General features: G+C 40.6%; 1 long non-coding RNA gene across 1 annotated transcript; it reads left to right on the plus strand.

The window, feature by feature from the left end:
* Positions 1 to 322: 322 nt before the first annotated feature.
* LOC145001515 (uncharacterized) lies at positions 323 to 1,505 on the plus strand. The gene is made up of 2 exons (XR_013661629.1): positions 323 to 434; positions 1,095 to 1,505. It is a non-coding gene; the product is annotated as an uncharacterized LOC145001515 (long non-coding RNA).
* The last annotated feature ends 8,761 nt before the right edge of the window (positions 1,506 to 10,266 follow it).

The following is a 10,266-nucleotide window of genomic DNA, read 5'->3' on the forward strand; positions in this document are numbered from 1 at the left end:
AATTTGTAACTATAAACCTTGTTTTTTTGCCCTCGGTTAATTCTTTGCTTGTCGTTGGGCTTTTTATATACATTCACCATTTCAAAAAAATATATTATTGTAGAAAATACGATGTCTAGATTTATATTCTTTTATAGTATTAAATTGTATGAATCATTTCCTAAAAGAAACGTTTTAATCGGTAAGATATTAAAGTCAAAAATATAAATAAAGAAATGAATGTGGTGAGTAGGATGACTAGGATCCTACTAGATTACACGTTGGAAAGAGAAATAATGTAAATTGAGAGAAAAGTATAAATAAAAAAAAGACAGCCCAGTAGTCCGGAGTTATTCCCCATAATAGAAATTCCCAACAAGATTCTTACATACCAAAGAGCTCGCCCCAAAAGCGCAGAGAGAAACGCAGTTTTTAGCACACCTCCAGATCAAAAGGTACTCTTCCTTCTTCCTCTTTCTTTTCCACTTTAATCGTTTTGATCAACTATTGTTTCATTTTTTTTATTTTTCTTGCTTTTCAAGATTATTAGATTCATTTCTTTTTTGTTGTTTGATTCCCTTTAAGCAATAATCGTTGTTTTTTTTTTCAATTTTCATTTTGTTTCATGGATACGTGAAGTTGATTTGCAATTAGATTACGGTTTCGTTAGTTTGTGATTAACACACTGAGTTTATGCGTTTTGGATGCAAACTTTAGTTGTCCTGGAAACAGGATTTCGACCTCTTTTATGATAAAAATATTAACGCTCTTGTGATTCACATTATCGTAATATAGGGGTAAACAAAACTATACACATGTTACTAAGATAAGAATTTTGAGATGAAATGAGACCTATAAGAATAAGCATGCGATGAAATGAATTAAACAATATTCATCGCAATAATGTTCGATAATTTGACTTCATTATGGTACAAGTTATGTGAAATCAGATATAACAAATTATATTAGTAGAGATGATCACTTAGGATTTAAGCATTCCAAATAGAGTTGTTCAAGTCCATGTCTTTTAATTCTTTTACTTCAATCGAATGAAAATTTGCAATATATAACCTATATTAATTGTCACAATTTTTTTTTTCACTATTTAAAAAAAGGCACAGGAAGATCGTTGGGCATTATATGGAGGATGCTTCTTTAGAAGTTACCAGGGAATCTCTCATCGCACTTTCTTGCTGTGAACCTGAAAACATTTCCGAGTCAACTCAGCCTGAAAAACCAAATGGCCAACACAAAGTTGCGTCTGCCGTTGATGAACTCAGATTAAAATTGATATCCATTGCTTCCGAGCCCCCATCTATGGACTCCCCTCCCAATGAGTTTTAGGTTTAAAGTTATGAACATATATAACAATTATTATGGTACAATTTTTTATTTGATGTTCAGTTACTAGTTTCATACACCTTAAGGCCCAAGGCCAATGGTCTACAATGTTTGATGATACTTGAATGTCCCAAAATGTATAATACTTACAATTACTACAAAAATCATCCATGCGTTATCCTTCATTTTGTACGTTTTATCTTTGGAATGTTGTATATTAGAACCAATAGACATGCAAGGAAACCGACAAATAATATTAAGAATTATATGTCGATTAGTTGCGAATAATGGATCCAATTATCATTAATATGATTACGAAGTCTCATCCAGAAACCAGATTAATATTAGATATGATTATAAGAAAGGTAGAAGGAGAGTGTCTTGTTATTGGACAAAATTAAAACAAGACAATAATATAAAACCAACCTGTTGACAGCTAATCTTGGATCTTGATTGTGGAATAACTGTACGGATTGAACTCTTGTCATTAAAGGTTTTTACTTTGCTTCTATTGGCTGTAAGCAATAGAGTAAAACCCCAGGATTTAATGCAAATTTACCGAGTTTTCAACAACAATGGAAAACGATAAACGCAAAGTGAATATTAAAAAACCAGGAAGAAATTGTAGAGAGAATGAGAGAGCTTTCAATCGTGAGTATTAAATACGGCTCCTAGGGAGCTGTATTTATAGAAATCAAAACCCTAGAAGGAAGAAAAGGGGCCCAGATGGTCTGACCCTTGGAAACCCTAGAGAGACGACTTGCTCTCCAAGCTATCCTTTTTCTAACCTTTCCAGAATATTTTGTTGTCATATCCACAAAATGGTATAATATTCTATTACCATATTTATGAAGTGCCATAATTTTCTGTTACAATATCCACGAAGTCAACCGTTTGTCCAGATCGGTCAAACCAACTTGACCCGAACTTCACCAAAAATAGAAGTTGCTTAGCTCCCAGCGATAGATACGGCGTGCGAAGTGCCAAGAGCGCCTAAATCACACCATTTCGCACACTCGCAGCGTCGGCTAGTGCTAGGCTACGCTCGGCGCACGCGTGGGCTTGGCCTATTCCTTTGATCCATTAAAAACTTTGAAGGTCTATCAAGAGAAATGGTATATAAAACTACTAAAGGTTTCTCGCCCTACTAATATGAGATAGAGGAAACTTGTCACTTGCAATATTACCACTATAATTTCCAACAATCCCCCACCGAGTTGGAAAGTTTCCTTTCACTAAGACACATGATGTCACTTGGGCGTCACGAAGATTAAACCCTAATTTAATAAGAACAAATAAGAAGAGACTAATTCAATGGTATCATTATAGGTTTAAACCATGAACCTTGTGACCTCTCTGGTTTACCCCCACACATCATATATTATCATTGCGTTTTCCCTGAGCGCTGATATGGTCATGTGCTATAAATCCTTTTCATGACCCTTTAGAAGATAGACCACTAATCTCCACTTAAGCTGACACACCTCTAGATCATATATGCAAAGTTTTACAACATCTTTGTTGCTTAAATGTCTCCAAAACTTTGTTAAGAGTCGTAACTCAACCACATTATCGGCAACGCCATATTATCCTACCTCACATGGATCTATCCATAATGATAGTACCTTCTACCATTAGTGACTTTATTGTTACCCTTTAAACATGAGAATTAGAAGTACTAATTCCAAGTTAGATTTCCATCACTAAGCGATTCTATTGTGGTATTAGACCCATGACTCTCGCGGTATATGTCACCAAATCTCTTGTCAGAGGATTGGTAAACGGATCAGCCAAGTTCTTACCTATATTGACATAGATAACTTTGATGGTACCTGTCACACCCCCGAACCAGACGGCGGAAACGTCCGGGGGCTGTCGTGACTCAATTGAATACCATAACATTGAATATATATGAAACATAACAACATTCGTCACCATTCATCATCATAGTACAACCAGTAGTGTTTACATAACATACATTGTTTAAACATTACATTCCCCATAAATTAAGTTGTTTAATTCATACAAAAATAAACCGCAACCGTCACTGAATGTGATTTCCCTAGATTCACTGGTTCCCTGAGAATACAAGTATTTTGAAAAACGTCAACATATGAAATGTTGGTGAGTTCATAAGTAGCGATTAAAATCGAATGTTTGTATTGTTTGAAAAACCACCAGAAAATCTGATATTTTCTGAAAAGAAAAGCTTTTGAAAAGGTTTGTGAAGATCCATAGGTATGCTTGTTTGTTTCTATACTTGTAAAAAAATAAATGTTCATTGAAGTTGTATGCCTTTCGAATTTGTATGTATTGAAAACCCTAGGAAAACCTGATGTTCTCCTAGTTCCTTGAATTACGTGATGTTACACTGAAACCATTGCATAGAGTATAGTGTCAGTCCCGGGCGACGTTGGAAGGTTCTCGAGCATGATTATTTACTACAAACCCGCGTTACACAAACGCCCAGTTTGTAGTTATACTAACGACTCCGAAGGCGTCGTCAGTACTAATCACGTTATCCAATCGCCCTGACTAGGTGTAGTCCCACATCTGAAGAGAAAGAGGTCACGAAGGCCCCGGTAACTCCATTAGCCGGTTGGGGATAAAATGTACGAGGGGTCCCAGACCCGCCTCGCATGAAATGTAGACCTTACTAGCAAGACCAAAGGACCCTTGGGGACCGGTGGTATACAAGCCATTGAAAGTCCATTTACGTTGTGTCGGATCGGTAAAACCCAACACTCCGTAAAAAAAATGTCTTCGGGCCTTAAGATCAGGTCATTGGGCTAGCTAGGCTCAACGAACAAGATTTTACACTTGTGGGGCCCAAAGATGGTGCATAGACGTCTGTGCACACTCGCATGTGTATGTATAACCAAACGTTACTTGTATGAATTGTAGTGTCGTAGTGTTAGTAGTTGTAGATTTCTATTGGCTCGAGACCGAGCCAATTCGTTTAACAACGACTTTTGGTATTGTAATGTATTGTATTCCGTTGATAGTCGTGGTGCCATCATTTGATCAAATTGGGTATATTGAACTAGCCTTGAAATATTCCTGTTTTCAGCTCCTCATCATTTGTAAAATTTACATTTTCAACCCTTTATATTAAATACTTCCCGGTTTAGTCCTTAAACTATTTTTCTTGACATTTTAACACCAAAAATTATTGAAATTAATATTTTTCAACATATTTTTCATAAAAACAGTTTAAGTCCTTGAAAATGCAGTTTTCACGGTTTTAACCCCTTCTTTTCGCAATTTTTACAATTTTGGCCCAATTTGGAAAATTTTTGCAACTTTGGTCCTTTTTAAATTTAAAAAGCATTTTAAACCTTTGAAAAGGAGTTGGAACACTTATAGTCCACTGTTTTACAGAAATTTACAGTTTTGGCCCTCCAAAACAGAAAAATTCGCATAATGGGCCTTATTGGGCCGAAAGTTACATTTTTAACCCATTAAGCTTAAAATTTATGTTTTTAGTCCCCTAAATGAGTATATTTCCAGAAATTTATTTATGAAAACTGTTTTGGCACACTTCATCCATCAGAATCTGTGACATGTCGATTTGGGCCCTTATTTTTGCATTTTTCACATTTTAGGCCCAAAATTTGTGTTTTTAACCCAAAGAAATTATTGCTAAACTACTTAGCCAATTTTTCTTGAAGCACTTTGTGTTTAGAAATATATTTGAAGTTAAAATCATATAGCACAAGTTATATCTCGGTTTTGATGAGTTTTGAGGCTAGATCCAACATAAAAACACATAAAAGCATACATATAAGCATGGAAATCATACAAGGCATACAAACACATATAGATCTACACTTTCACTTGTATTCCCCCCCCCCCCCCCCCCACAAAACTCATAAAAACAGAAAATAGGGGGTATGAAGCTCACCTTGGGGTGTTGATTCGGTTTTGCAAGGAAAATGGAAGGAAAAATGAAGTGTTTTTGGCCTTGGCTCCCTTTGATGAAGATCTCGAATTTTGAGATGGTTCTAGGGTGCAAGATCACGATTTTTGCATAGATTAGGAAAGGATTTTGATAACAAAAGAATTTAAACCATAGATCTATGCATAATCTTACCTTAGATGATGATTTACTTGCAAAATCCTCTTGGAAAGTCCCTAATTTTCGAGATTTTTGGAGAGGGGAGGAAGGAGAGTTCTTGAGTGTTCTAGAGAGAATTTGAGATATTTTTGGTGTGTGTGAGAGGGGATTCGGCCGAGAGTGGGAAGAGAGAAGAGAGGAAGTGATATTTGAAGTGATACATGCATGGAGGTATGTGATATGTGCCTAGAAATCCATTAGATAATAGTGAGGTGTCACTCACTAGTCAACTTGCTTCCTTTCCTCTTGGGCTCATGCATTGGGCCGAGAATGGGGAGAGAAGAAGGAAAAATTGGGCTCTTTGCCCCTAAGCCCAACATTAGAGGTAGTTTAGGGTATTTATTGGCCTTATAAAATAAAATTGTGATTTTTATGCTTTATTAAGCTAGGTTAGGTTAAATTATGGATCAAAACTTGTGTTTTATTTCATTCTAGGTTCTACCTAGCCCAAAATATTGCAATAAACGAATGTGGGTCCAATTAGAACCCAATTAGGGTCCTAAACCCATGATAGTCCAATTTGGAAATTCATTGGTCCATTTGGATCCAATAAGGAAGTCCTAATCCTAAATGGACTTAACAAGAACTTCTAGGGTCTCCAATTGTTTCATGACTACTTATAGTACTTGTATCTTGTATTTGATTGAAGTTTTTGATTCACATGTACTTGAATGCATAGATTACATGGCTCAAAATTTATAGTTGTGACATCATCCCCCCGTTAGAGGGAATTTCGTCCCGAAATTCTGTTTGAAAGCTAGATTTGAGAAAACTAGAATAAGTGAGGGTACTTTTGCTTCATTTGATCTTCGCGTTCCCACGTGAATTCTGGCCCACGCTTTGCGTTCCACCGTACCTTCACGATCGGGATGCGACTCTGCTTAGTACGCTTCACCTCCCTGTCCATAATCTCGATTGGTTCTTCGACGAACAGGAGATTCTCATTGATTTCGATTTCGTCAAGAGGAATGACAAGGGTTTCATCTGATAGGCACTTTTTCAGATTAGAAACATGAAACACGGGGTGTACACCGTTTAGCTCTGTGGGTAGTTGTAGTCTGTATGCTACTGGACCTATTCGGGCGACGATTTCGAAAGGTCCAACGTATCGCGGGTTCAGCTTTCCCCGTTTTCCGAAACGTATAACCCCTTTCCAGGGTGAGACCTTCATCATTACTCGATCACCGACCTGGAATTCTAAGGGCTTTCGCCGTTTATCAGCGTAGCTCTTTTGCCGGTCACGCGATGCCTGTAATCGAGCTTTGATCTGGACAATCTTTTCTGTGGTCTCGCGAATGATTTCCGGTCCCGTTAATGCCCTGTTTGACGCATGTGTTCTTGCTAGCTGGGTGTCACCTACTTCAGCCCAACATAACGGTGATCTACATTTACGCCCGTACAGTGCTTCGAAAGGGGCCACCTTAATGCTCGAATGATAACTATTGTTATATGAAAACTCGATCAATGGTAGGTGGGTATCCCAAGACTTTCCGAAGTCTATCACACATGCACGAAGCATGTCTTCAAGCGTCTGAATGGTTCGTTCGCTTTGACCGTCCGTTTGTGGGTGATACGCTGTGCTCATATCAAGATGAGTTCCCATGGCCTTGTGGAGCGACTGCCAAAAGCGTGACGTGAACCTACTGTCCCTATCCGAGATGATAGATTTTGGCACTCCATGAAGTCTTACAATCTCTCGTAGGTATAAACGCGTCAGCCTCTCCATCTTGTAGGACTCTTTGATGGGCAGGAAATGGGCAGATTTCGTCAGTCGATCGATGATTACCCATATGGTGTCCAAACCGTCCGGAGTCTTGGGCAGCTTGGTCACGAAGTCCATAGAAATCCCCTCCCATTTCCACTCAGGGATTGCCGGTTGCTGTAACAATCCGGAAGGTTTCTGGTATTCCACTTTTACCTTGGCACACGTAAGGCACTTACTAACATAAATTGCGATTTCCGCCTTCATGTTTGGCCACCAATAGTGCTGCTTAATGTCCAAATACATCTTGTCCGAACCAGGATGAATGGAGTATCGTGTCTTGTGGGCTTCCTTCATAACGATCTCCCTGAATCCTCCGATCTTTGGAACCCAAATACGGTTCATGAAGTAGTATACCCCATTCTCTTTGACTTCCAGGTTCTTCTCCATTCCGCGTAATGCCTCGCTAGTTCTATTTTCCGTTTTCATAGCCTCTGCCTGGACTGATGCAATTTGAGCGGTCAGATGAGACTGAATGGTTATCGAGTGCGTTTTCGCACGGCGATTTGCGTACTCCTTCCGACTTAATGCGTCAGCTACCACGTTGGCCTTGCCTGGATGGTACTTGATCTCGCATTCGTAGTCGTTTAACAACTCCACCCATCTTCGTTGTCTCATGTTCAGCTCCTTCTGATTCAAGATGTGCTGGAGGCTCTTGTGGTCTGTGAAGATGGTGCACTTTGTACCGTACAGGTAGTGCCTCCAAATTTTTAGGGCGAAGACCACGGCTCCCAGTTCTAGGTCATGGGTTGTGTAATTTACTTCGTGCGTCTTTAGTTGACGGGACGCATATGCTATCACTCTTCCACGTTGCATGAGAACGCAACCTAAACCTTGATTTGACGCGTCACAGTAAACTACAAAATCTTCCGTTCCTTCGGGTAGAGATAGTACAGGAGCGCTACAAAGAGCTTGCTTCAAGGCTCGAAACGCAATCTCTTGTCGGTCTGTCCACTTGAATGGCACACTCTTTTGCATAAGCAAGGCAAGTGGCTTGGCGATTTTAGAGAAGTTTTGGATGAATCTCCTATAGTAGCCTGCTAGGCCTAAGAACTGACGAATTTCTGTGGGCGTAGTCGGAGTTTCCCATCCTTCCACAGCTTTGACCTTAGAGGGATCCACATGAATTCCATCTTGGCTAACTACGTGACCGAGAAAATTCACGCTCCGTAGCCAAAACTCACACTTAGAGAGTTTGGCGTAAAGCCTTTCCGATCGCAGCGTCTCTAGGACTTGTCGGAGATGTTGGCCATGCTCCTCTTTGCTTCGAGAATAGACGAGGATGTCATCGATAAACACAATGACGAAGTTGTCCAAGAACGGTCGACAGATTCGGTTCATTAGGTCCATAAATGCGGCGGGTGCATTTGTTAGACCGAAGGGCATTACGACGAATTCATAATGTCCATAGCGGGTTCGGAAAGCGGTTTTAGGGATATCTTCTTCTCGGACCTTGAGTTGATGGTATCCGGATCGTAGATCAATTTTAGAAAAATAGCTAGCTCCTTGGAGCTGGTCGAATAAATCATCGATCCGAGGGAGTGGGTAGCGGTTTTTAACAGTGAGTTTATTCAACTCTCTGTAATCGATGCACATTCTGAAAGATCCGTCCTTCTTCTTGACAAAGAGCACCGGAGCTCCCCATGGCGAGTAGCTAGGTCGGATAAATCCCTTGTCCAGAAGCTCACTGAGTTGGCTGGACAATTCCTGCATTTCAGCAGGTGCCAATCGATATGGTGATTTAGCGAGAGGAGTTGCTCCTGGGACGAGGTCGATTCGGAACTCAACCTGTCTCTCTGGGGGTACTCCTGGGAGATCTTCAGGAAACACGTCCGGGAATTCACACGCTACCGAAATGTCTTGGATGTTAATTTCTTCTTTGGTCTTGTCCACTATGTGGGCCAAGAACGCTAAGTTGTTCTTTCGCAGATGTTTTTGTGCTTTGATGCACGAGATAAGACGAAGATTCGTGCTAGGCTTGTCTCCGTAAATTACTAGGGTTTCGTGATTCGGGAGACGAAGGCGAACGGCCTTCTCGTGGCACAAAACCTCAGCATGGTGGGGGCTTAACCAATCCATGCCGATAATCACATCGAAACTCCTAATTGACACTGGCATCAGATCTATTCGTAAGACGTGTTGGTTAAGGGTTAGGGTACATCCAGTGTAGATTTCTCTAGTGGATTCGGTCTTCCCATTGGCCATTTCCACCGTATAGGTTTCATTCAGCTTTTGGGGTTGTTGTTTTAATAAGTGTTTAAACTTCTCGCTTACGAAACTTCGCTCCGCTCCGGTATCAAATAAGATGCATGCATAAGTGTGGTTTAGGAGGAACGTACCGGTCACAACTGCGGGGTCCTGAACGGCATCACTCTGACCCATAGTCAGCATTCTTCCTGCTCCTCTGTTTCCTGAGTTGTTGTTGTTAGGGCAATCTCGACGGAAGTGTCCCGTCCTTCCACACCCGAAACAGGTGTGACTAAGCCCTGCATTGTTGCCACCGGCATTGGTGTTGTTGTTATTGCGAGGGTTGTTGTTGTTCTGGTTGTTTCCCTGATTCTGGTTCTGAGAAGGATAAGTCCTGCAGAACTTTGCAGTGTGTCCCCTTCGGTTGCAACTGGTGCAATGGAACTCCCTACATTCTCCTTGGTGATGGAAACCGCACTTGTTGCATTTGGGATGAGTACCGGAATAGGGTCTTGAAGTGTTTGAAGCAGCTGAGGCTGGAGCATGTGGTGTGGCTGGAACCGGTGCAGTGACAGCGTTAACTGCCACTGTTTGCTGCTTTTTAGAGGCCTCGGGGCCCTGACGCCCCTTTCTCTTGTTGTTCCATCCTTTCTTACCATCACCCTCCTTTTTCTTCTCAGCCTCTACCGGTTTCTCGCCCTTTTTTGTGGTTATGATCATATAACTTCTTTGCCAATCTCTTCGCACTGTCAAAAGTTTCAGGGTTCGCAGCTATCACATTTCCTTGAATGGGGGATGTCAGTCCCCAAATGAATCGTTCAATCTTCTTCCCCTCTGAAGTGATCATACCCGGGCACAACAGAGATAGTTCGCTGAATCT

The sequence above is a fragment of the Lactuca saligna genome, chromosome 6, assembly GCF_052625555.1.
Source record: "Lactuca saligna cultivar CGN05327 chromosome 6, ASM5262555v1, whole genome shotgun sequence".
In the NCBI taxonomy this organism is placed as follows: domain Eukaryota; kingdom Viridiplantae; phylum Streptophyta; class Magnoliopsida; order Asterales; family Asteraceae; genus Lactuca; species Lactuca saligna.